Source organism: Adiantum capillus-veneris, chromosome 9 (assembly GCF_014529385.1).
Source record: "Adiantum capillus-veneris isolate H3 chromosome 9, ASM1452938v2, whole genome shotgun sequence".
Taxonomy (NCBI): Eukaryota; Viridiplantae; Streptophyta; class Polypodiopsida; order Polypodiales; family Pteridaceae; genus Adiantum; species Adiantum capillus-veneris.
The window spans coordinates 89,299,682-89,327,316 of record NC_140939.1 but is presented as its reverse complement, the minus strand read 5'-3'; the positions used below and the strand labels follow the sequence as shown (position 1 = coordinate 89,327,316).

The window sequence follows — 27,635 nt, the reverse complement described above, 5'->3', positions numbered from 1 at the left end:
ATCTACACACTCTTCTAGGCACCGATGCTCTAGTAGTGGTGGTAGTTTCTGTGGAGGAGGCACCACTGATGCTTCCACACCACCTCATAGTTGTTGAGGCTCCTTACCTCCCCCTTGTTTTCCCACCCCGACACCACACATGGCGTCGCCCTCTACTCCAAGTTTTGCACGGCTATCGACCGTTCCTAGCTACACACCACTCGCTAGTCCTCCAGGACTCACCCCACTTGACACTCCTCGCTTCCGGGCCCAGACTCAAGTGGAGACACCTACATCCTGTGCCCCCAACGAGATGCCACTCGCGACCCCTGCCAAGACGCCTGCAACGACACCCAAGCTCACACATCACAAGTGAGAGGGCTTGTTGTACTCGATCAACATCAGCGGCAACATCATCTTGGATGACGACAATAAGAATGTGATCTTGCGCATGCGGGGCCTTTGCTCTCAGGTGTTTTGGCACTACATACTAAACACCTAGAGTGAAGTGCTGAATGAATCAAAAGACAAAGTCATCAGCATGCTGCATGACGAGCGTCCTGTGTCAAATCGGGATAAGTGCTTCAATGAAGAATTGATGAAGGTGCGGATGCGTGAGAACTACAAGCACAAGCGCCATGAAGTGCAGAAAGCAATAAAGTCAAGTATCATTTTTTCCAATTGATCAATGCATATACCAAAGAGAGTTGGCGACAACATACATCCTTGTTGAACACCAATAGTGCTTGCATAACATTTTAAATTTCCTCTTTTTCAATTAATATCTCACCTTCTTATAGCTTTGAGAAACTGAAAGCATAAACTTAGTTGGCACTTGGAGTTATCCTATCCGTCTCCACAAATTGCTATGTGGAGTCACATCAAAGGCTCTCTTGAAGTCCACATAAAAATTAATGTAATTTCTTGCCTTTCAATCGAGTTTTCTCCATGAGAGCATGAAGAGTGACAATATGGTCAATGGTGCTATGATGTTGACGAGAATCCGCTAATCCTTTGACACACTTGCCATTCTTTTTAGATTAGTCACTCAATTTCATCTTGATTATGCAACTGATTGTTTCTCCCTAAGAGACTCAATCATTATAGTTGCGTAGCTATCCCCTCCTTTATGTAAAGACTTGACCCAATCAGGCATACCATGTAGAAGGTGATAAATCTCCCATACATTTAATCATTTCCAGCTTGATACCTTGAAGATATCCTACTTTGCTAGTGGCTGACTTTTTAATTCTAGTGCACACATTTTTAATACTAAAGAAAGAAGGTGTACATGGGAGTGAACCATAAAATGACATCTTTTGAGTATGGTGCTCATATTGTTGCCTACAAATATTTCACCAAAGCACTTGCAAGCACATCTTTCTCCAATAGCCCCTAACAAGTAATGCTATCATGAATTTTTCTCAACCATGTCAACATCTTGCGTAAGGCCACAAGCCTTCAAGATGCAACGTGGCCTTTGACTTGGTGTGTTGCAGTCGTGTTCATGCAGCGTGAACACGACTCACACTGCATGAACACGAAGGGTGAGCGTGGAGCCTCACCCTCACCCTCACTATGCAATCAATTTCCTCATGATTGTTGAACTTCCTAACCTAGTTCCCTTTGTAGCAGCTCATGTGATGCTTTACCTCATACTCTTTTGATTGATAATTGCCCTAATTTTTTTATTGATGAGCAAAGGAGGCACCCGCAACCCACCTAGCTATTCAAAACCAAAATTTCCTTTCTCTAGATGGCAAGTTGTACCCTGATTTTCTCCTAAATCTTGAGTAGATCACCTTTTCCTGGCGCAAACCAATAACCACATGCTTCTTCAATCCCACACCATAGTTAACGCACTCCAAAAGACCATTATCTATGCAACAAGCTGATCAAAAACTTTTTTGAGCTTTTGTGGGAGTGCCCTCTCACCTAGCCCAGATTTCGTCCTTGCTCTTTCAATAATAGATCACCTTTCCCTAGAGCTTTGTTGCCGTGATCCTGCTATGCGTATCCCACAATCAATGCATTCCAAGGGACTATATTCTAAGCATGAAGCTCCTCAAACACTTTTTGTTCTTTCTGGAGCTCTTCTTTCAGCAAGGTTTGACTAACAATATAACTGTGAATTTTTGTGCCCATATTAGCATTTTGCCTAGAGCCATATGCCTTCAAGATGCATACATAGGTGATTTCATGTGGAGAGAAGCCCTTGCTTCGCATTCGCTAGAAATAGACTAGAGTTTTCTAGCCCTACCCTTGTGGGGAAAATCCTACAATCAATGCATTCCAAGAATCCACACTATGGACATGAAGCTCATCAAGCACTTTTTCCGGGGGGGGGGGGGGGGGGGGGGGGTCACCTCTTAGACATGTAAGTTACCATGCGAATTCAAATGAATGGGATTTTTAATTGTAAAATTTAAAATTTTAACAAGATTATATTAACAAATGGGGTTTTTAAATTGAATTTAGAGAAAAACGTGTAAGTTTTTGAATAAAAAAAGGTCATTTTATTACCTTGAGCATGTAAGTAAAGGGGTTTTTATAATACCCTTTGAACGCATGTTATATGGACTGTTTTTTAAAGGTGCTCACCTGAGCACTTTTTGTGCTCTATGAAGTACACCACATTTAGCAAACATGTCAATCAAGGCATTGCCAAGCACGACATCTTTTTTCAACGGTTGTGAATTTTTATGCCCATATCAACATCTGCGTAGAACCACGTGCCTTCAAGATGCACATATATGTGATTGCATCTAGAGAGAGGCCCTCCCTTTGCATCCTTGGAAATAGCCTAGAGCTTTTTGGCCCCGCTCTTGTTGCGTGTATCCTATAATCAATGCACTCCAAGAGACGACATTCTGGAATGGAAGCTCCCCAATAACTTTTTGTGCACCACATTTGGCATACATATCGACCAAGGAATTGCCAAACACATTCTTTTTTGCAACACCGCCTGACTTTCATTGTCAGAGTGAATTTTTAAGCCCAAATTAGCATCTTGCATAGAGCCACATGCCTTCAAGATGCACACGTAGGTGATTGCATCTGGACAGATGCCCTCACTTTTCTTGTGATTGATAATTTGGTGTTGGGAAAATTTCTCAATGATAGCTTCGAAGTAGTCACACAACCCTCATTCACAAGATTGGCATGAGTGCAGACAGTAAGAAGAGTGAAGTCATATGGTTGAATGCCATCTTGCCTAGTTCTGTGATACAATTTTTATTCTGCCCTTGTCAACATAACCCAAGCAGAGTAAAGTCCATGATGCAAGATTCCTAAATGCCATGGTATTGAAAACTTCTTGAGAATATGTCATGCTCTCACACTTGCCATACATATTAGAAACGAAATTCATGAGAAGTCCTTTCTTGATCTCTTGCCCGCCTTTGTAAAGCATCACATGAAGTTTCCTCTCAACTTGAAGGGCTGCTGGATCACCACATACTTTGAAAATGATAGCAAATATTGCACTTTTTGGTTTCTCTCACATCTGTGTAAAGAACCTAAAAGCTGCCATCAAAGCTCTTAGTCAAGTGAAGCTATTTGGTGAGACACCATCTACAAAAAACAATTCAACATGCCTTCCTTCCAGACGCGAAGTCCACATAGCGGTCAATTAGAGCAGTCCAAGAAACAACATCCTTATAAGAAATTGTCTAAAAAAAATCTTTTGCTTCAGAGAGTATGACGCATTTGGAGTAAAGCTCCACCAAGCTCCTTGCAACTTGAGACTCTGACTCAAGCCCATCCTTTGTAATCTTCTGGCTTGGAGACACCATCTACACTCCGATTACCACATGCCTTCAAGACATAGATGTACGTAAGAGCATCAAGAGACACCAAATTTTGTGGTATACTTCTAAAACAACCTTGTTGAGCATACCTTGAATATAACTTTCCAAGACAAAAAAGATTATGTCATTATGTAATTGATAGAATCCATTGATGAATCCCTCAAAATTTTATATAACTAAGTATGACACCTTCCGATATCATCTGATCATAAAAAAACATTCCTTTATATCCAAGCCCATGCTCTGCATAAGCAACAAAGATAGCGCTCCATGAGACTCTATCTTAACTAGACAAATTGTCAAAGACCAACAATGCTTCTATAAGGAATCCCATCTTGAAATACATATCTACTAAAGTATTTTTGACAACTACTTTGTTCTCATAACCCTTCTTCAACACCTCAAAATGCAATTCTTTACCTTTGTCAATGGCTTGTAAGCTACTGCAAACTTTCAAGATGCAAGAAAGTGTGATTGCATTTGGAGAAGTTCCTTCTCTCAAGCCAAAGAAGCCCTTGATCGCCCAACTTATTTTTGAAGTACCTTGCAACAAGTGCATTCCATGCTATTGCATTCGGAGCAATGTTTCTGCATAAGAGGATTAAGTGCATCACCTAGATAGTCATTTTGGTTTCTTTGCAAGAAGAATCTTGACAAGAAATGTTCAGATCCTATTCATCGACATCCACACAAAAGTGGAATCACTTTCCAACAATCTCTACGGGGTACACCACAAGAATAGCCTCATGAACAACGATTATTGTTTAGAGAGCTATAGCAATCCCTTTAGTGACATCAAGACAAAATGAACTTTCTTTCCAAATACCAACAATATCTCTCGGGTACACCAAAGCTCCGAGAGTAGCCTCATGTGAAAAACTATTAGTAAAAAATTAGGAGGGTGAGCTACAGCAATCCATTTCTTTGGAGGCCTCAAAAATACATCTAGTAGCCATCATAATAACATCCTTCCCACAAAAATACTTCTCCAAATTTCAGACGAGATGAATTTTTTTGAAGTGACTTTGCACACACACACACACACACACAAAGAGAGAGAGAGAGAGAGAGAGAGAGAGAGAGAGAGAGAGAGAGAGAGAGAGAGAGAGAGAGAGAGAGAGAGAGAGAGCCAGACCACAAGGAAGTGAGAAGGGTAAGCAGAAGTAGTTCCTTCCCCCTTCCTCTCTCCCCCGCCGTTGTAGTGTCGCTCCGCTTCCATGATGGGAAAAAGGGTCAGGGGATGCAAGTTAAGCTTCTTTGAAGCCTATATGTATATTGAGCAATGACCAGGGCTTGATAACAAGCAATGATTTATGCTAAATGTATGCCAGATGCGGCTTTAATAGGCCAAAACCTATGTTTTAATGCTAAAAGAGGGTATGTCTGAAGTGATTAAAAAAATGAGAATTTATGGACCAGAACTATAGTGCTCAAAGTTCTCTACACACCTATCTTTACATGGTCGTGAATTGGAGCTATGATGAAGAAGTTATGCCAGTTTGAAGCTGGGATTGATTACAGATCTGTACCGGATTGGGCAACTGCAGATGAGGAATCAAGGATGAAATGAATGCATGGGCCTAAAGTGCTAATCTTGTGGAGCAGGTTGGTCTTTTCAAATTGGCAATCAGAGCTCTGGTTGCCAAAATATTGGTGGTTTTAGTTTTACGCGGGGTGAGCTTCATACCAGTATGGTCACCAAGATCAGTATGCATCTGGGACTTTGTGGGTTTTGACCAGGTTCTGAAATATGGTGCATTTAATAGGGCACTTATTTCTCGAGGAACATCTTGTCCAGGATGTCATCTTATGAAGTGCATCAAAAGCGGGGTATGCTGTCGGAGTTGGTGATATGTAAAGCACTATGGTGTTTGATATATAAGCCTACCGTGATGATCAATAATACTTTGGCCGAGATGTATGAAAAATTTGTGGTATGTAGAATGATTGGCAATGCTTTGATTGACATGCAAGCCAAATGTTGTGCCAGGCAGTACCTTAGATGATTTGTATGTCTAATATGGTGCTTTAGAATTGACTGGGTTGGTGAAAGAGCAAGGTATTGATTGTGGGATATGCCAACAGGGACATGCAGGAAGCTCTAAACTGTCTTTAGTTGATGTGAAGCAAGTGCATCATCGCATCTTGAGGGTATGTGGCACTAATGGGCAAAAAATTTGCAAAATATTGTTAGTCAGGGACAACTAAACACATAAGTTTGTGGTGAGCAATGCCTTGGTCAATGTGTATGCCAAATGAGGTATTAGGAAAGGTTTGGTGGACATGTAAACTAAATGTGGTGCACTACAAAGGCCGTCCTCCCACCATGTCAATGGCCTCCCTAAATTAATAGGGGTGTGGACAAGGGGTGAAAAAGAAAGCCCATGGAGCAGAGCCAACAAACGAGCTGAAGGGGAGCGGAAGATGCACTTCTGTCGGGCTGAGAAGTGCTTGGATTAGCATGTGCATGAAGCGATAAAGCCTCAAAAGCACATGGTGAACCACTTTGGATTCACTCCCGTCGGGTATGGTGCAGGTGTAGGCGCGGTTTTCACGTCATCAAGCTGCTTCCCACCTAGCAACGATGGCGCCATCATTGCTTGGCGGGGAAGGGGGCAATTAAAACAAAAACGGGGGGATAAGGTGTGTAGCATGGAAAATAACGAGAGAAGAGAAGGTGTGAGGGAAATGAAGGAAAGGATTCCAATGGCAAACGGGAGGAAATAAGATAAGCAAGGGAGGCTCAAGAGCCTGAGATCGGCTTCGGAGAAGCTCAAGAGCTGGAGCTCAAATTGCTCTCTCTCTCTCTCTCTCTCTCTCTCTCTCTCTCTCTCTCTCTCGGCTTAGGATGGAAGCTATGGATAAAGGGCTCTCCCTCTCAAGCTCTCTCCCTAGCTCTCTCGACTAAAGCTCGGAGGCTCTCTCTCCCCATGAATGGGAACATTAAGCTTGGATAGAAGAGCAATCTTTTTCCCTGCCTCTCTACTTAGCATAGCAAAAGGAAATAAGCAAGAGGCTCAGCCTCAAGCTCGTGCTCTCTCTCCACAAAGCTTAGCTCGCAGTCTCGCGACAAAGCTCAACCTCTCTTGCTCTCTCAACTAGGCAAGGAGGATTGCAGGTGAACAATGGGAGGAGAAGGTTTTCAACATGAGGAAGGTAAAAAGGGAAGAAGATAACGAAGAAAGGAGGGAAAGGGTTTGGGAGCCGGAGGATGCTGAAAGAGAAGCGAGCCTAAAGGGTGTATACTTCTCTCATACTCAATTACTAGAGTCTCATAGAAGGGGATTAACCTAAAAAGCTTCAAACTCTTTGATCTTTTGGCTATAATAAGGACCAAATTGGTTACAAGGGCAAGTACTTGGGTGATCACCTCAGATTTGGGATATGACAGTGGATAAAAGGGTGCTATGCCTTCAAGGACTTTGGTAAATTAAGGGTGAGCTCAAGAGCAGATGGGCAGGTACCGATGTTTGGAGCAAGGGACAATTGACATTCACTGAGGGGCTCGAGTGTATGCAGCTTTGAGGGTTTGAACATGCATCAAGAAGACTCGAAGATTGTGATTGATTGGGAGCCACACAACACTTCTAATTATCTATCAATGCTAGAGCTGTTGAATTAACTTTAGTCAAAGTTTATTAACACTATGATGATTGTTAGTGGTCGAGAAGACTACATCTTGTACAAGTTCTTTCAGTATTAATGATATGATGTGTGTTTGGGTTCTCGTTAGTGTACATCTATATGTTTCCTCGATTTTCTCTCTCTACCACCTCTCAAGCCAGAGGCCACGCACCTTCTTGGCTCACCTTTCGAAACCTTCAACCCCCGACATCTTTGGTGAACACGACGTGAAGCGAGCCAGGGTGGGAGGTGCAGATGGAGAATTCAGATCAGATGATGAAGCTTATGCACACATTAACTTGCAAAGGATTCGATGCTCGTTTGATGAAAAATTGGTAGTTCCAGATTTACCAAAGATGCTTGAATTGGTCCAAGGATATCTACTCGATGTGGAATCCATGAAGATGAAAGAGAAAATTGATGACGTGGTGGAGATAGCACTTGATGTCGTATGGAAACAATGTGGAGTTTTTCAAGGGCATGATCCAAAAGGGTTTCTTGCATGCTATGAAGCAGAGATGAAGAGTTAGGGAGTTCCAAAATATCGAATGGTTGCATCTTTTGATGAAATTGTAGGTTCCAAGTTCAAACATCAAGTTCGGGAGTTGGCAAAAGTGTACCCCACATAGTTGGACTATTTTCATTTATGCAAAGCTCAAGGATTACAGACTTGGGAATGAAGCAAATTATTGAGAAGAGACGGATTACTTTGAGTAAGGGTGATGGAGATCAGCTCTGCAGGTACTAAGCTATGATGGATTTTGGGAACAAATTTGTGCAAGAAGTAAATCTAAAGGAGATGCAACCTTGGAAGTAGCGGGTTTATTCCAGAAGGATCATGTTTTGGGCGATGTAGCACAAGAGAATAATAGCTTTGATGCTCAAACTGAAACTGATGGCAATTTTTTAAAGATTGCTCACATGGCAATAATGTCCGTTAGTGGCTCTATTGAGGATATAGGTTGTGCTGCAAGTGTTTCACAGGCTAGTGACCTTTACATGGGTTATTCTCAAGCCATTTTGGATGAATTTTTACAAAGTGCCAATGGATATTTTCACACCATGGAAGCAGGTGAGGCGAAGGAGAATAATATGTTTGTCAAAGACAATTGCATAGATAAAGCTGTGTATACGATACTCGATGAATGTGGAAAATTATGGAGATAACATAGGGTGTGCATGGGAATGTAAATGAATCTATGTCTATTGCTGGCAGCATGTTTACAGGTGCTAATATCACATAGCAGGAAGAGGATGCCATTATTGATGATTTCCTAGCAGGGTCTGACGGAGGTGAACTTAACAATCTACAAGGGCTTTCTAGAATATGTACGTATTGAGAGGGGGTGCAAGAAGAAGCTTTATAGGGTGTCAATGAAATTGTGGGTCACATAGATGCATATAAAGCAAAAGATGACGAAGAAACATATGAAGATTACCTGGAGGATGAAGTCTTTAAGATGTCAATTTTTTTTCAAATGACTAAAGTGCAACATAACCAAGGGGTTCTTCCTTGTATAATATCTCATGAGTTTTAGGATGAAGCAATTTCCAATTCTTTGAAAGATAATGAAGATTCTCGAAGCTCTACCATTCCAACGGAGATGTTAGTGTATAAAGACTTAAGGTTGAAGCTATTTTCCATAATCAGGCTAGAATCCCAAATAAAAATGGAGGCTGATGCCACAGGTCTAGATTGTTCTAAGGTTCCTCATGATGGCTACGAGTCCAGAGGGGGTGATGATGCTCAATCATCATGGGTATTGCAAGGAGTGCACAATTTTCTTCATATCCTTGGACAATGTACCAGTTATGGTTGGGTTTGGATGCTATTTCTAATTAAGTTTATGTCAGTGATGTTTGGATGCCAGTAAAAGCGAGTCAGTGCTCTTTAATGCTTGTTGTTAACGAGCTAAAATTGCCAAAATTTTATGAAAAGCAGATACTGCACTATGCTTCAGGTGAAGCTCTAGTATATTGTGGGGCTCACAAGTGCTATGTACTCTCAATGATATTTGATCCAGGAGATTCTAGGGATCTTGAAAAGCAGGTTCGATATGGATGGATATTTTGGGTACACATTGTGGTTGCTTGTTGTTGGATCCAAGAATAGCATACCTGCACTAGAAATGTTTGTTAAGAGCATTCAACAAGCTATAGCACCTACTACTGTGTCTGAATTGAGTTTATTTTATAAACTTCAACCAAAGATTTGTTCATATGTTTGCAGCCAAGGCATTACCCCTGTATGATAATATTAACAAAGAAAGGGAATAGGTTTATTTGGTATGAGCAATGTGACCGTACTTTCCAGTGCCTAAAAGATGCAATGAGCAGGTAGCCAGTCCTTTGCCAACCAAACCAGGATGTTATTTTTCATGTGCATGTTCATGCTTCTGGAATGGAGATGGGGCCTATATTGGTGCAGCGTGATGGGAACATAGACTACCTAGTCTACTTCGGAAATCGCAGGTTCAGTTCAGTTGAACAAGGGTATTCCACTACGAAGAGAGAGGCACTGCGAATGGTATTTAGTGCAACAAAATTTAAAAATTATCTACTAGGCAAACTATTTCACTATACCTACAGGTTATCAGTTGATTGATCGATATTTTATTGATTAATAAAAAAAATTTAATGGTTCATTCCTATATTATTTGGAAAAACACAATTATCCTTTAATAAACCATTTATTAATTATTCTATCAAATAAATGCAACCCAATGCTCATCAATTTGTGCATGCTTTGGTAATCGATGCCTCAAGGTTGGAGCTTGAAATACTAATCTAGCTATACTTTCTTCACCACATCGAAGACTTCTTTTTGTTTGTGCAGGGTACAATGTTCTTGTGGAAAAATTGTGGCTCCGACCATGGTTCCTTCTTTGCCCTTAAACTTTGCTACCAACCTTTTTGCAGTTATCTTTTGCAACTCCTCTTCTAAGATGTGCAATGCTTCATGGAGGACCAGATCTAATAGATCATATGGTGTGGCTTCCCACTCCCTCTAAATTACTACTTTTGGTGAGGCATCCTGTAAAGTTTAAGGTTTTAAGGTGATTAGATGCTTGTAAAAGTTGTCACAAACCAAGAGAATGCAATCACTTTTGGCTTCAATGACCATAACTTGATCATAACACAAAATTAAACATAATTAGTGCAATTTCAATCCAAACTTGACCAAACTTCACCATTAGGCCTAGAGTAAATCTATGGATGTGTGTACAACCTACTAGCAGGTAAAAATGAGCTTGGGGTATAGGGGTAGTGACACATCATTTTCAACAAAATTCACTTTTGATGGTAGGATTTGGATCACATGATTATAAGGTCAATTGGGCATGATATTTGTGTATTTGGATCTTTGGTTTGGAATTTAAGCCCAATTTTGTAATTTTTAGAGCTCTAAGTCAAGAGTTGGTCTTTCATTGAGGTTTTGACTTGAAAATCATTGTGTTGGCGTATTTTGGTGTTCCAAGTCAAGGTTGTGCGATCAAATTTTGTAGATGAGGAGAAACATGGATCACAATCCATCATTTTTGGAATCTAGGGATGAGACTTATACACTTGCTTCTAGAGACTTTTCTAAGCCCATGGTGAAGAAAAATGGAAATTTAGATCAAAATAATAAAAGTTAGTCACATTTTTTATTTTATGGCCATAATTTGTAATTTTTTGCACTAATTGCATATTTTGGCTACGTTCTAGAGGTGATAAGTCTATCCTTGGTGTTTTTTCCTTTGGGCATCTAGCCCCCCTTTGTGTAACTTATATAACCTAACCCTATATGGAGCACCCTATTAGGTCTCCTCAATCTTGAAAAAATAAAAAGTCTTTTAAAACATGGGTGAGTTTAGGAAATGAAAAGACACATGAAGGTGGAAAGTCAAAAGACCTTTTTTGCCCATATAAAGAGGTAGTCTACATCACATTGGTACATTTGATGGAGCACCCTAGTAGTACGGGGTACCAAATCAGAGAAATTAAGAAAAAAAGAAAATCCAACAAGATCCGTTGATGTAGGTGTCAAGCGACGTAGCGAGTAGAATAGCAAGAGAGTATGAGCAAATACTAGGGATGCAATGGGCATTAAAGGAGCTAGATATGTACAGAGGTAAGGTGACAAGAAGACAAGCAGGGGATGCTCTGAGTTTGAGTGAGGAGGCAAATTTGCAATATATTTTCTTTTCATGGGTGGCCAACAAGAGGAGTTTGACGTGCTTGCTAGACTGGTTATGGGAGCGGATCAAAAGGTTATTGATTCAAGGGTGTGGGTTTGATTTCTAGGTTTCCTTTTGTAAGGGTAGTAAATTCTTGATAGGGAAGACAGGGAATCTGGTAGAATCCAGGAATGATATTGAATAAAATAAAAGAGTTTCCACTAGGAAGTAGTATGTGGCCCCATTTCATTTTTATTGCCCTTCAATGAGAATCTCTATAGATTCCCGTTTTGGACAAAAAAGAAGTAAAATGTGCTGCTAAAAATGGATCTTGCAACTTATATGAACATTAATTCTAAGATTCTTCATTGCCTGTCCTTTTGTGCTCTCATCCATTGGTTCTCTATGCATGCATGTGACAATAGTCTCTCTCTCTCTCTCTCTCTCTCTCTCTCTCTCTCTCTCTCTCTCTCTCTCTCTCTCTCTCTCTCTCTCTCTCTCTCTCCTTTTCACAATTTTCCACGGATAGACCACTCTCTCGTGCAAGAAGGTAGACGAATCTCTCTCACATCTCTCCCTACTTACTAAGTCGACCTAAAGATGCTCACAATTTCTTCTATGCTATCAAGATTTTCATACCCTCTTCTCATCTACATACCAATACAAGCCTATGAGGGTTGTTTCTCTTTCTCTCTCTCTCTCTCTCTCTCTCTCTCTCTCTCTCTCTCTCTCTCTCTCTCTCTCTCTCATTACAATTATCTAGGAGTCTCCCTCTCAACAGCATGCAGGGTTCTTTGTGTGTGTGTGTGTGTGTGTGTGTGTGTGTGTGTGTGTGCGCACACAAATGTGCAAGGTTCCTTGTACCCATGAGTTCATTGCAAGGACCAAGACTTGCTTTCCTACAGTTGCATAGCAACTGAATAACCACCATCATCATGGCCGCAGTTGATGGTCTGAGGCAACGAGTAGGAAGATTCCATTATAGTCCTTTTGGGGGAATTAATGGGCTATAAAGGGGATGTGGGTAAGGAAACCCTTGAGGACTATGCTTTGCAGAGCATGAGAGATAGAATGTAAGTAGATGCGGCCGGAAGAAAAAGGAGAGTCCAACAAAGGAAGGCAATGATGCTAGCGAAAGAAGAGGGGACACATGTTGGGGATGAGGAATGCTTTTCTTCTTTGGATTTGTCCATAAAGAAGCTAACTTCAATGGTTTTTTTGGTGATTTTGTCTCAAACAAAGTCATCTACTCCTAGAGTATGAGATACCACATTTTTCTCATCAATCAAGGCATTGGTTTCTCAAGTCCATCCCATTGTTTTCCCACTCATTTTATTTTAATATCTTTGTTGTCTCCTCAATTTTTGATTTGGGAAGTCATAGAAGATTGTCTCGTTGTTTCTGGTGTGTATTTGTCTTTTGAGCTACTCAAGAGCTCATTTTCAGCATCATTCCCTAACTCATCAGTCCACGAATTATGAAACTCCTCATTGTTATCATCATAGGTCCTTTGTTGATAGGAAAAGCAACAACCCGCTCCATCTCTAAAACTATAGCACAAAGATAGAAAATGTGCTGCTTTGCAACAGAATCTCTCTCTCTCTCTCTCTCTCTCTCTCTCTCTCTTTCTTTTTCTGGGTGGAAATATGTTCTCTATATTACATTTTGATACATTTGTTACATATTTTACATGAGAATGATGAGCTCCATCATCTTAGTCTGCTTGTGATCAGACATAGCCAGACATTCCTCCATCAATTTAGCTTTAATCATAGTCCAAGGTAAAGTGAAACTCTAAAAAGTGGTTGAATCAAACATCGCAGAGTTTCTGGCATTCCACATGAAGGGAACCATCCACACTCTAAGTGAGACAATACATAGATCCAATCCCTCATCAGCATTTTTGATTACACCAAAGGTCGGGATGTACTTATTGATCTTTACATTGGACATCGCATCATACAAGTATCATACAAGCATAACTACCATGAGTGAACTATGGGACAATTCCAAAATAAATGCTTAATGGTTTCCAACCAACCACATCTAGGGCATTTCCCATTTGGCATATTCTTCCTAGCGAACAGTTCCCCTATGGGAAGAGCTCTTGTTAAAATTTTCCACAAAAAAACCTTATGCTTGAAGCTCACTCATGATACCCATACATATGATAACTTCTAAGTCCACCAACTCTGTGTGTACTGGGATTGCTATATCCAATTGTATATGTCCTGTATCTGAGTCTTGGGGATCAAGTGCATGTAGAAGACCTTTGTGGGTGAAGACCACTAGCTGGCTGAGGTATCTAACAATACTCAGTCTTTGAATTTGAGGGTTACATTCTAATGGCAAGGCACATTGAGATTGAACGCATGAGCACACAATTATCCCCAAGAAATTCCAAGTCCATGGACAAGCTTGAATCTTCTCCTAGCAATCATACAAGCAACAAGATTTCCCTTAGAGTCGACTACTTGATTGATTGAGTTTAACCCCCTTTTGAAGAGCGGTAAGGCTTTTTAACCCAAAATAGAGCAAGGAACTTTTTAAAACAAAACACCAAAAGTATCGTTGAATTCCCAATGAGTTTCTAGTATATCTAGCTCTTCCCTCCCAAATCAATAAAGAAAAAACAACCTTCCATGATTGCACACACATATTAGCAATATTGCCACACAGTTTTATGAGAGATGATGAGAACAATATATCCCATGCAGGCATGTCCACACCCCATGAAAGTACACTACCGATTTGTCAATGAGAGTGTACATGATTCTAGCCCAACAAGTGTCAACAACAAACATATATTTAACCAGTGTTCCCCTCCTTGCAAGCATGTGAATTTTCAAGTTAATGACCCCTAGCCCTCTAGAATTAGCAGGCATAGCCACACTGCCCCATGCAATCTAAGTAGCAGTAGATGATCTCCAAAGAATTTCAACAGTTTAGATTTAAATTTATTCAATGCACTATCAAAACAATCCAAAAAAGGTAGCAAATACATCAGATATGGTATCATAATTGCCTGCAAGATTCTCAATCTAGCCTGTATGGGCCATTATGTACAATGCCATGAGGCCATTTTGCATTGGATCCTATCTTCAACCCATTTGAGCGAATTGCTTAGTGGTTACATCAATTCCCAAAGGATATCCTAAGTGCTTGAAAACATTTTCCCTTGGGACCCTTTTGCCTTGCCAAAAGAGCTTGTGAAATTGATCAGTAGAGATATCTATCAGCTAAGATTCTCCAAGATTCAGATGCAGACCAACATCCATTGGATAGAAACTGAAGTATGACATGCATTTTCCTAGGTTAGCGTTCTCTACATGCAAGAAATTTATAACATCATCAACTAAACACAAAGCCAATACATGTTCAGACCCAACTTGCAGTCCTTTAAGATTTCCATTTTCAACTTGAGTATATTAAAAGAAAAACAATGGATGAGTAGCAACTACAAACAGAAGAGGGCTTAGTGGACATCCTTGCCTAATAGATCCTATAGGTCCACTCCCAAAGTCTACAAATGGTAAGAAGTATGTTGTGGTAGCCATTGACTATCTCACAAGGTGGGTTGAGGCTAAATCTGTGAAGGAAGTGAATGCTCATGTGGTAGCCCAGTTTGTATTTGCTAAAATTCGTTGTTGATTTGGAGTACCATGGGTGCTAGTTTTTTATAGGGGTCAAGGTTTTGGAAGCAAGCTAATGCGTGCATTAGTAAAGAAGCTAAAGATTCAGCATCTATTTTCTTCACCCTATCACCCCAATGAAATGGTCTAGTAGAGAGTACCAATGGGAAAATCATCAAGATGCTAACAAAGTACGTGTACATGCAAAAAATTGAGTGGGAAACAAATCTAGAGAAGTGTATGTGGGCGTATAGGACCTCATACAAGGCGACTACTAATTTCATGAGCTAGTTCATGGTAAGGAGGCAGTATTATCGGTACAAGCATAGTTAGAAGCTTTAAAAGGTATATGGCAAGTCAATGCCACTCAATGGGAGATTCTACAGGATAGGATAGTTGGCCTTCAAGCATTGAGGATGGATAGAGAGGTGGTGGTGGACTACTATAAGAAGTAGAGAGAGAACGGATTGCCAAGTTCAATAAGAACTTGCCAGACAAGAAGATGTCAGTTTGGTATGGTAGTTTTAAAGTTTTGTAAATATTCTTTTGGTTGAACGTGAATGTTTGATGAGGGGGTTGGGCAATGATGGTATAGACAAAGTTGGTCGAGGCTAGAAGGGGTGCTAAGCAGTGCCAAAGGTGTGCACAAATGCAGGGCAAAGGTTTTAAGCAGGTATAAAGGTCTTGGGCACACAAAAGGTGGGGGAAATGTATGCTTAATATGAATTTTAGGGTCAAAAAGGCTCAACAATGGGCCAATTGGGATGGTGGTTCCAAGTGTCCAAAGTGCTCTACCGGTGTCTTGGAATGTAGTGTTCAAGGTGCTCTAGAAGTTGGTCGATACCGGTGTCCTGGAATATAGTGTTCAAGGTGCTCTAGAAGTTGGTCGAGACGGTGGAAAGGTGGAAGTCGGAAAACCACCACCACGCTCAGTGAGCCCAGTGATCTCACAGCACCCCTATCCCCTAGTAAACACACACCTTGACTCACAATCTGGAGACAATTATTGACCAAGCCCGAACTCGACCAACCCCGTCTATATACATCTTGTCGCAAAGCATACCAAAATTGCTTCAATCTATGACCTTTTAGAGCACCTTCACCCACAAATGCACACTCAATATCCAACAACACACATAACCTTGCACAATCCTTGGAAGGCATCCACTTTACTACAAACCAATATCTTCTTTGCACATGCCACAACCACATGGGAAACGCACATGCATCTAATAACCATAGACCTTAACATATGTAGACATGGGAGAAGGGGAAAGATGGAGAATATTTGAAGTCGACATCAAAGCCTTTTTCTGCAGAGCCTCTCAGCATGCGGCTCGTCACCTGCTTGCTTCTATAGTGCCAACCCTCTCGGTACCAACCTCTTTCTTCAAGTCACTCCCCATGGCCATGCACATCTCATACCGCCCTTGCTCACTGTCGAGCACACTGGATATGGCAAACTCGTTCAGCCCCTTTCCTCCCCTTTATAGCGTGACCATGTATGCCCCCCTCTCTCCTGCCTTGGCCACCTTCTTGGACCTGTTCTCCTCTTCACGCCCTGGCAGCCACCCCTCAGCTAGCCCTTCAAAACTTGCTCTTTCATACACTCAGCCACCACCCGCTGCAGCTCTCGCCTGTCCCCAAGGGCAGCTCGCCCGGCTTGGCTCTCACCTCGTCTCCCTTGGCCCGTCCACTGCTTTATGCAACCCCCCGCCACCTATGGCGGCCTCCTCATCAGCCCTCTGGCGGTCTTCAATCATTGGCCCTCTCTCTCTCGTCCCGACTTGCAGGCAGCCCCTCCCAAAACAGCGCCACCTTCATCTCAAGGCGGCCCTTGGCCCTTCTCCTTCTCTGCAGCGCTCCCTCGCCTTCTCCGGTCTGGCCTGCCCCTTGGCGGCTCCAACTCCTCCCCCTACTACTCCTCGAAGGCTGCCCTTGACTCCCTATGGCGAGCCCCTCCACCTGGCCTCCTCCGTGCATTCGGACCCACACACAGATGGCGCACTTTCCCTCCTCGCACTGCTCGTCTACTACAGACAGACATACTTTTTTTTTCTTTTAATAGCTCAAAGCTATTCTTTTTTAGGCTTTGCTTGGCGACCGGTCCCACGCCATCAACTAGTGACGCTCGGTGGTTGTTGAGAAAACCTCCTTCAACTTCTCCTCCTGCACACCCTTCGAAGCTTGAGCTCCACCCCCTCATAAAAAATGTGTCTAGCTTCCTGTCGCATTGCCAATGATCAGAAGCAAGACCGACCATCTGTCTCCAACTTTATATACCCTAAAACTCCACCCAAAAGAATCACTTTTTGTGCCGCCGGCCTCATGATCGTAAACTGTTATCCATCCATCTCCAAGCATCATCAAAACTCAGACCTTGTCCAAGCAATGCAAGCACTCAACATACATAGCATGGTCCCATCCCGTGCAAGAATATCCAACCACTTTAAGAGACCCGAGTGGCTGAGCTTGAAAACCCCCTTTGATTTGCTAAAAGAAACAGCTGGCATACACATCATAATCACATTTTCTGCAAAGTGCATCTAGCATCTGTTCAAGCACTCCCCCGTCATGCTACTGATGTCCACACCACTGCTACTGGCACTTCCATGTGTCGACAGAAACTGGGTGCACCATCATTGCCCAACCCCTCGTTGAGAATTCATGCTCAACCACAGTATTATTTAGGTAAAATAAGTATGTATAGAGAGACTGATATAAAACATCTACATAGGCTGCATAAGAAAAATGATAATAATGGCTATATAGATAGACTAGAGATAGAGAGAAAATCATCTGTTGCATCATCCTCCAGGATCAAATGGAAAGCTCGAAGCTTCCCCAAGCATGGCATAGAGTCCACCTGGATTAAATATAAAGCATTGGTTGTGGCCATCCACCTGTAAAACATGCATATCCAAGCCTTCCTTTGCACTTGTAGGCCAATAAACTCGCCACCCCTCCAGCTCTTTATAGCATGGAGCTTTGTCTTCCTGCATCCATAAGTCTTTCTGCCAACCATAAGCATACTTTCGACCACTTGAAGCATCAGTACCATAAGCAGCTATCATGTCATCTGCTACTACAGAACCCTCCATGGTATAGTCCACTTCAAAAAAACCTCGCCGCTGACACAAAAATACATGTAAAGCAACCTCCAATAACACATGTATCCATAGCATCACATAAAATAGCAAGACCCTGCCATTTGCCTCCTCCTGTTGCATAGTAAAGAAAACCTGTTCCCTTTGCAAACCTGTATCCAAACCCTCTGTAAATGGATCCAAGGCCACCTTTTCATACTCAAGAGGATGACCTACTCAAGCTTCAACCTGTTCATCAAATACCTCATTACCTGCAAGGTTGGTGTCACCTTCCTCTCTCCATGGAGCCTCACTCTCATAGGTTGCACCTGTATCAGCTTCCATAGAGTCATCTGCCGGAGCTAACTCTCCATGGCTACACACAAACTCTGAAACTTCAAAGTACACCTCTACATGCTCACCAAGGCAAGGTTGCCCCACCCCCTGCATAGACAAATCACTTTGCCATACCTCTGTTTCTGCTTCTAGCTCCTGCAAATCATCCTCAAGAGCCTACTCTTCAATCAAACTGGATGCACAATCAAACCATACCTCTTCCTCCAATAGGGACTCACCATCACACGATATTTGATAGGGCTGCTCGACTGGTCGGTTCACACAAGGTGTAACACTATACTTCTCTTCGATCTTCAAATGGATGGCAGGCAACTCGCATACATTTTTCATCACTTCATCCACATAAAAAACATTATAAGTCTCATACCTAGAAGACAGGGACTCCGTTTCCCACATGCTATCTGTGTCCAAAGCACCGCTAGAGCTTTGAGAACTATCGGACTCCTCTTTTGAACTTGCCAATTCTTGTACCACTGCTACCTTCCTCATTGCTGGCTCTAGAAATGACACCTCTTCTTTAAGATCTTCTATCACCTCCCTCTTGAGGAAGCAAACTGGGTGGCACTCTGAAAATGCCTCTCTGTATCTTTTGAGACCTGGTTGGCACTTGTTCTATCGTGTCTACCCTGGCATCAGCTTCACGTGCTTTGATCACATTCATATCAATAAAAAAAAGAGCTGTTACCTCTTGATGCTCATCAATCTTCTTGGGCCTAGGTCCACTGGCTACCATGATTGCTGACTGTAGCAATCCTGCCTCCATCTTCTTCTTCATGTTTCGACTCTTTGCTCTGGTGACACTGACAGCTTCGTCATAAGTCTATGGATCTTCATAGTCTACTTTCTCACGAACATAGGGATGCAAGCAAGAAAGAAACCTTTCTAGCTTAAAGTATCCCGCATTGGTTGCTTGGGTAGCAGCCGCAAAATCCCCCCAATAAGCTTCAATTTTATCAACAAAAGCATCAAAATTTTCACTTACTTCCTGTTGCAAGCCTTTGAGCTTTGCATTTGCTTCCGAAGCCAACACCACCTTTTGATACCTTTGTAGAAAGTGCTCTCAAAATCCGACCCAATTCTGCTTGTGCACATCTTCTAAGCCATCGAACCAAACTTTTGCTTTACCTCGCAGCACCAAAGGTAGAGTCCGGAGCTTTGCTTCATCACCTGGCATCTACAATACTGCCAGCATAAATAGCTCAAAATTGGCAATCCAATCGTCTGCATCTTCATCTCCTTTGAACACTGGACCAAAGTCCTGCTACATCTTGACTCACAAACACTTTGTTAGCAAGCAATCAGTGGATCGGGGCACCACAAGATGGAAAGGGGGGAGTTAGAAAACCACCAACACACTTAGTGATAGCCTCTCTATAGCCCAATGATCTCACAACACCCCTATCCCCTAGTAAACACACACCTTGACTCACAATCTGGAGGCAATTATTGACCAAGCCTGAACTCGGCCAACCCCGTCTATATACATCTTGTCGCAAAGCATACCAAATTTGCTTCAATCTATGACCTTTTAGAGCACCTTCACCCACAAATACACAACTCAATATCCAACAACACACATAACCTTGCACAATCCCTGGTAGGCATCCACTTTACTACAAACCAATATCTTCTTTGCACATGCCACAACCACACGGGAAACTCACATGCATCTAATAACCATAGACCTTTACATATGTAGACATGGGAGAAGGGGAAAGATGGAGAATAATTGAAGTCAACATCAAAGCCTTTTTTTGCAAAGCCTCTTAGCATGCGGCTCGTCACCTGCTTGCTTCTATAGTGCCAACCCTCTCGGTACCAACCTCTTGACTCTTCAGGTCACTCCCCACGGCCATGCACATCTCATACCGCCCTTGATCACTGTCGAGCACACTGGATATGGAAAACTCGTTCAACCCCTTTCCTCCCCTTTATAGTGTGACCATGTATGAACCCCTCTCTCCTGCCTTGGCCACCTTCTTGGACCTATTCTCCTCTTCACCGCCCTGACGGCCAACCCCTCAGCTAGCCCTTCAAAACTTGCTCTTTGATGTAGTCGGCCACCACCCACTATAGCTCTCGCCTCTCCCCAAGGGAAGCTCGCCTGGCTTGGCTCTCACCTCGTCTCCCTTGGCCCGTCCACTGCTTTATGCAACCCCCCACCACCTATGGTGGCCTCCTGATCAGCCCTCTGGCGGCCTTCAATCATTGGCCCTCTCTTTGTCGTCCCGACCTGCAGGCAACCCCTCCCAAAACAGCGCCACCTTCATCTCAAGGCAGCCCTCGGCCTCTGCAGCGCTCCCTCGCCTTCTCTGGTTTGGCCTGCCCCTTGGCGGCTCCAACTCCTCTGTTAAGTATGGAGCTTGATTTACCCTTGTAATTTTCTGTGGTAAAAGCACACATTTGTAAGGCCCCCATTATGAGGAGAAGCCATCGTGCGTGAAGGAAAATCACTCACCGGAAACCAAAATTTTGACGGACAAGAATCAAGGGCAACTTTAAAGGCCTCAGGGACGGAGGCCCCCGAGACTTTTTTTTTCGCCGAAATATTATGGCCGGCCGGCGGCCGAAAAGTGGTCAGAAAACAACCGGTCGGTTGGCTGGTGGTCGGAAGTCAATGGCCGGTGGCCGGTGGCCGAATTCAAAAGCGGACTTGTCTTCTCAAGGGCGGCCAGACATGGGCGGATTGGAGGGTCCGATTTGGACTTATTCGCACAAGGGCGGCTACACATGGTTGTCTCTCATAAGAGAGGGCAGCCCTTTTGGCCTATAAAAGGAGGCCATTTCTACACACATTTCATAGTGTGAAGTTGATGCAACAAGGTGAGTGTGAGGTGGTGAGAGTGAAGCAAGGCGGGAGCTCCATTAAGGGTATAATCCCTTTGTAAACTACTTCTTGTTTTGAAGTACTAAAGCCATTGAGTGGCTGCTTTCCCGTGGACGTAGCCCACATTGGGTGAACCACGTATATCGTGTGTACTCTCTCTCTCTCTCTCTCTCTCTCTCTCTCTCTCTCTCTCTCTCTCTCTCTCTACTCTATAATCTCGTGTATATAACTCTGTCTCTCTCCATTAAGTAATCTACTCAATTATCTATTTAGCTACGTCTTATTTCCTAACATCCTCCCCCTACTGCACTTCGAAGGCCGCCCTTGACTCCCTATGGCGAGCCCCTCCACCTGGCCTCCTCCATTCATTCGGACCCACACACAGATGGCACACTTTCCCTCCTCGCACTGGTCATCTACTGCAGACAGACAGATGTTTTTTTTTTTTTAATAGCTCAAAGCCGCATTCTTTTTTAGGCTTTGCTTGGCGACCGGTCCCACGCCATCGACTAGTGACGCTCGATGGTTGTTGAAAAAACCTCCTTCATCTTCTCCTCCTACACACCCTTCGAAGCTTGAGCTCCACCCCCTCATAAAAAATGTGTCTAGCGTCCTGTCACGTTGCCAATGATTAGAAGCAAGACTGACCATCTGTCTCAAACTTTATATACCCTAAAACTCCACCCAAAAGAATCACTTTTCGTGTTGTTGGCCTCATGATCGTTAACTGTTATCCATCCATCTCCAAGAATCATCAAAACTCGGACCTTGTCCAAGCAGTGCAAGCACTCAACATACATAGCATGGTCCCATCCCGTGCAAGAATATCGAACCACTTTAAGAGACCCGAGTGGATGAGCTTGAAAACCCCCTTTGATCTGCTTAAAGAAACAGTTGGCATACACATCATAATCACATTTGCTGCAAACTGCATCTAGCATTTGTTCAAGCACTCCCCCATCATGCTACTGATGTCCACACAGCTGCTACTGGCACTTCCATGTGTCGACAGAAACTGGGTGCACCAACGGCTCCTCAAACAAAGCCTCGGTGTGAAAGATATCAAAGTTCAAAGTTAGAAGGTTCTGCATATCTCCGATTGATCGAGTAGCTCGGGACATGTGGCAAGAGCTGATGTCAATGGATAGGATTGGAGTGCTCAAGTTGTGGAGCGTGCCAATCTTTGCAATCATCAATCAAAGCTCTAGAAGGAAAGCTATGGCCAATGGAAGATTTGTCGAGGGCCAGTTATAGGCTAGGTTGATTGCATTGGAAATTGTGTCATCTGGCATTGTTTTGGGTTTGACCAGGTTCTACAGGGCAGTATGCTGCACGGGAAGTAAGCAAAAAGTCACAGCTTGTGAATCAGATTCCCGGTGTTCGTGATGTGCTAAGTAGAAGATGGTGTCAATTGCCAATAGTGTGATCTCATATGATTTTTTTTTTCATTTTCATGGCCTCGAGCGCAGGGGCTGGAGGAGTTAAAATGCGGCTCGGCCCAAGTGGATCAAAGCCGGGTATGAGAACCTCTAGCACAGCTTGGCGGCTCAAGATTTGGACAATCGGACAGGATATGGGAGCATAGGGAAGGTGCGAATAAAAAATGATTTTTTTGTGCTTTACGGGGGTTTTTTAATGAAGGGTTGAAAGCTTGGGAAATTGGAGAGCTCTGGAGAAGACATGTGGTGGCCAAAAAGACCCACATGCGAAGCAGCAAAATTGGAATGCGGGGTATAAGACCTTGTGGGGTCAGAGCGCTTGGGTATCACAATGGGAGAGTACTCCTTTGGAGTTGGGAGCTCGTAGCCATGGTGCAAGTGGATGGGTAATGCGTATGTGGGCGTGGTGGCCTGAGAAACGGCTACCACATCCAAGGAAGGCAGCAGACGTGCAAATTACCCAATCTCGACATGGAGGTAGTGACAATAAATAACAATACTGGGCTTTTTCAAATCTGGTAATTGGAATGAGTACAATCTAAATCCCTTAACGAGGATCCATTGGAGGGCAAGTCTGCTGCCAGCTGCCGCGGTAATTCCAGCTCCAATAGCATGTATTTAAGTTGTTGAAGTTAAAAAGCTCATAGTTGGATCTCGAAGCGGGGCAAGCGGTCCACCTCTTTTGGTGTGCACTAGTCGCTCCGCCCTTTCTGTCGGAGACGTACTCCTGGCCCTAATTGTCTGGGACGCGGATTTGGTGATGTTACTTTGAAAAAATTAGCATGCTCAAAGCAAGACTATGCTCTGAATACATTAACGCGATAGGTCTCTGGTCCTATAGGGTTGGTCTTCGGGACCGGAGTAATGATTAATAGGGACATCTGGGGGCATTCGTATTTCATTGTCAGAGGTGAAATTCTTGGATTTATGAATGACAAACTACTGCAAAAGCATTTTCCAAGGATGTTTTTATTAATCAAGAATGAAAGTTGGGGGATCGAAGACGATCAGATACCATCCTAATCTCAACCAAAAACGATGCCGACTAGGGATTGGCGGATGTTACTTTCATGACTCCGCCAACACCTTATGAGAAATGAAAGTTTTTGGGTTCCGGGGGGAGTATGGTCGCAAGGCTGAAACTTGTAAATTGTAGTCTAGAGAGGTGTCCTCTGCGATGGACTGGGCCCAAGTCCCCTGGAAAGGGGCATCAGAGAGGGTGAGAGCCCCGTTGAGCTCGGACCCTGTCGCTCCACGAGGCACCGTCGACGAGTCGAGCTGTTTGGGAATGCAGCCCTAAGTGGGTGGTAGATTCCATCTAAGGCTAAATACAGGCAAGAGACCGATAGCGAACAAGTACCACGAGGGAAAGATGAAAGGACTTTGAAAAGAGAGTTAAAAAGTTTCTTGAAATTGCTAGGAGGAAGCGAATGGAGGTGGTGGGTGCATCCCTATCGGATGCGAAACGTGAGAGCTCGTCCGCCGCTCGACACGGGCGTTGGTCAGTGTGGTCTGGTGCGGCGGGACAAGAGCGGTTCGTGGGCCCGTCAATGCCGTCGCGCCGGCTAGGGCACGAAGCATACGCCACTCATGGCGGGCTTTACACACCTGCGCGCTCAAGACGCTATTGCTCTGGGCTTTCTATCCTACCCGTCTTGAAACACGAACCAAGGAGTCTAAAATGTATGCGAGCTGGTGGGTGGCAAACCCACAGAGATGCAAGTAACCTGACAGGTGGGATCCCCCTCGGGGGTGCACCATCGACCAACCATAATCTTTTGTGGAAGATTTGAGTGGGAGCGTACGTGTTGGGACCCAAAAGATGGTGAACTATGCCTGAGCAGGGCGAAGCCAGAGGGAACTCTGGTGGAGGCTCATAGCGATACTGACGTGAAAATCGTTCGTCAGAGTTGGGAATAGGGGCGACTAATCGAACCATCTAGTAGCTGGTTCCCTCCAAAGTTTCCCTCAGGATAGCTGGAGCTCTTCGCAGTTTTATCAGGTAAAGTGAATGATTAGAGGCATCGGGGGTGAAACACCGTTGACCTATTCTCAAACTTTAAATAGGTAAGCGGCCGGAGTTGCTCTGTTGAACCCCGGTGCAGAATGTGAGCTCTAAGTGGACCATTTTTGGTAAGCAGAACTGGCAATGCAAGATAAACCAAAAGCCGGGTTACGGTGCCAAACTACATGCTAATCTAGATCCCACAAAGGGTGTTGATTGATTAAGACAGCAGGACAGTGGTCATGGAAGTCGAAATTCGTTTAGGAGTGTGTAACAACTCACCTGCCGAATCAACTAGCCCCGAAAATGGATGGTGTTGAAGCGCGCGACCTATACCCAGCCATTGGGGCGAGTGAGAGGCCCCAATGAGTAGGAGGGCGTGGGGGTCGTGGCGCAGCTCTGGGCGTGAGCCCGAGAGAAACGGCCCCCAGTGCAGATCTTGGTGGTAGTAGCAAATATTCAATTGAGAACTTTGAAGCCCGAAGTGGGAAAAGGTTCCATCTGGACAGCAATTGGACAAGGGTTAGTCGTTCCTAAGAGATGAGGTAGTCCTGTGTCAAGGGCGCAATGCGCGCCATTCATTGAAAGGGAATCGGGTTAATATTCCCAAACTGGGATGTGGTGGTGAGGACGGCAACGTGGCCGAATCTGGAGACACCGGCGAGGCCCCCTGGAAGAGTTCTCTTTTCGTTTTAATAGCCCGCCCACCCTAAAATCGGATCACCCGGAGATAGGGGCCAACGGCTGGTAAAGCACCGCACGTCTTGCGATGTCTGGTGCACCCTCGACAGCTCGTGAAAATCTGGAGGAGCAAATGCCGATCACGCCCGGTCCTACTCATAACCGCATCAGGTCTCCAAGGTAGAACAATGTAGAACAATGTAGGTAAGGGAAGTCGGCAAAATGGATCCATAATTTGGAATAAGGATTGGCTTTGAGGGCTGGATCTAGGGGTCTGCGGTCCGACACCGAAGGCTGTCAAGGGTCTGCCCAAGCTGGCCGACGGCCGTAGAACATCGCCCCTCACGAGGCGGCCCTCCCTAGGAGGTGAAAAATCATCTCAGAACTGGTACAGACAAGGGGAATCCGACTGTTTAATTAAAACAAAGCATTGCGATGGTCCCTACGGATGTTGACGAAATGTGATTTCTGCCCAGTGCTCTGAATATCAAAGTGAAGAAATTCAACCAAGCGTGGGTAAACGGCGGGAGTAACTATGACTCTTAAGGTAGCCAAATGCCTCGTCATCTAATTAGTGACTCGCATGAATGGGTTACTGAGATTCCCACTGTCCCTATCAACTATCTAGTGAAACCACAGCCAAGGAAATGGGCTTGGAAAAATCAGCGGGGAAAGAAGACCCTGTTGAGCTTGGCTCTAGTTCGACTTTGTGAAATGACTTGAGAGGTGTAGAATAAGTGGGAGACTTTGGTGCAAGTGAAATACCACTACTTTTAACGTTATTTTTCTTATTGCGTGAGGTGGAGGCGGGGCTCTCCCCCTGCTTTTGGTCTTAAGGCGCGCTCGCGTGCCGATCCAGGCGAAACACATTGTCAAGTGGGGAGTTTGGCTGGGGTGGAACATCTGTTAAAAGATAATGCAAGTTTCCGAAGATGAGCTCAACGAGCACAGAAATCTCGTGTGGAACAAAAGGGTAAAAGCTCATTTAATTTTGAATTTCAGTACGAATACAAACTGTGAAAGCATGGCCTATTGATCCTTTAGTCTTTCAGAATCTGAAGCTAGAGGTGTCAGAAAAGTTACCACAGGGATAACTGGCTTGTGGCAGCCAAGTGTTCATAGTGATGTTGCTTTTTTATCCTTTGATGTCATCTCTTCCTATCATTGCGAAGCAGAATTTGCCAAGTGTTAGATTGTTCACCCACCAATAGAGAACATGAGTTGGGTTTAGACCGTCGTGAGACAGGTTAGTTTTACCCTAATGATGAGCGGTGCCGCAATAGCAATTCAACTTAGTACAAGAGGAACCGTTGATTCACATAATTGGTCTTTGTGCTTGGTTGAAAAGCCAATGGCACGAAGCTACCATGTGTAGGATTATGGCTGAACGCCTCTAGGTCAGAATCCATGCTAGAAGTGGCGCTCTCTACCTCCCCGGTTGTTACCTGACTTATAGTAGGGGCACCTGTGTGTCCCTTAGAGCATGTGTCGAGAGCCTCCCCCGAGGTGGTGGAAGCGCCACCTTGGGGGCTCTGAATGGAAATTTCAGACGATTGGGGAGATGAATCCTTTGCAGACGACTTAAATATGTGACCGGGTATTGTAAGTGGCAAAGTAGCCTTGCTGCTATGATCCACTGAGATTCAGCCCGCTGCCGCACTGATTTGTCCCCTCTCCACATTGCACCATGGGGTTCGGCCTTTCCCTTGGGCTACGTGAATTTTGCTAAGTCCCCCCCCCCCCCGTGGGCTCAAGGTGCACCAAACTATCATTTTTTTGAGGTGTTCCCCCTCCACATTGCACCATGTGGTTGAACCTTGCCGACGATGGGAGAGACGAAGACCACGTACAAAAAGTTAGGGTGTGCTTCTTTGTTTGGCAGCTTCTGGCTCCGATCAGAAGTAAGGTTGGAGGACTTGTCTCATACTGCTATCAAAGCCAAAACTGCCCATCCCTTCTCTCCCAACACACATACAAACATGACTTTAGATAACATGGCGTCAATCGGTCCAGTCACGAGATCGTCGAAGGTCGTG

General features: G+C 43.9%; 1 non-coding gene and 1 pseudogene across 1 annotated transcript; one reads left to right on the top strand and one right to left on the bottom strand.

Moving 5' to 3' along the window:
- Positions 1-18,011: 18,011 nt before the first annotated feature.
- LOC147450780 (uncharacterized) lies at positions 18,012-19,422 on the bottom strand (annotated as a pseudogene).
- Positions 19,423-23,990: 4,568 nt separating this feature from the next.
- LOC147450779 (25S ribosomal RNA) lies at positions 23,991-27,267 on the top strand. The gene has a single exon (XR_015189330.1). It is a non-coding gene; the product is annotated as a 25S ribosomal RNA (ribosomal RNA).
- Positions 27,268-27,635: the final 368 nt, after the last annotated feature.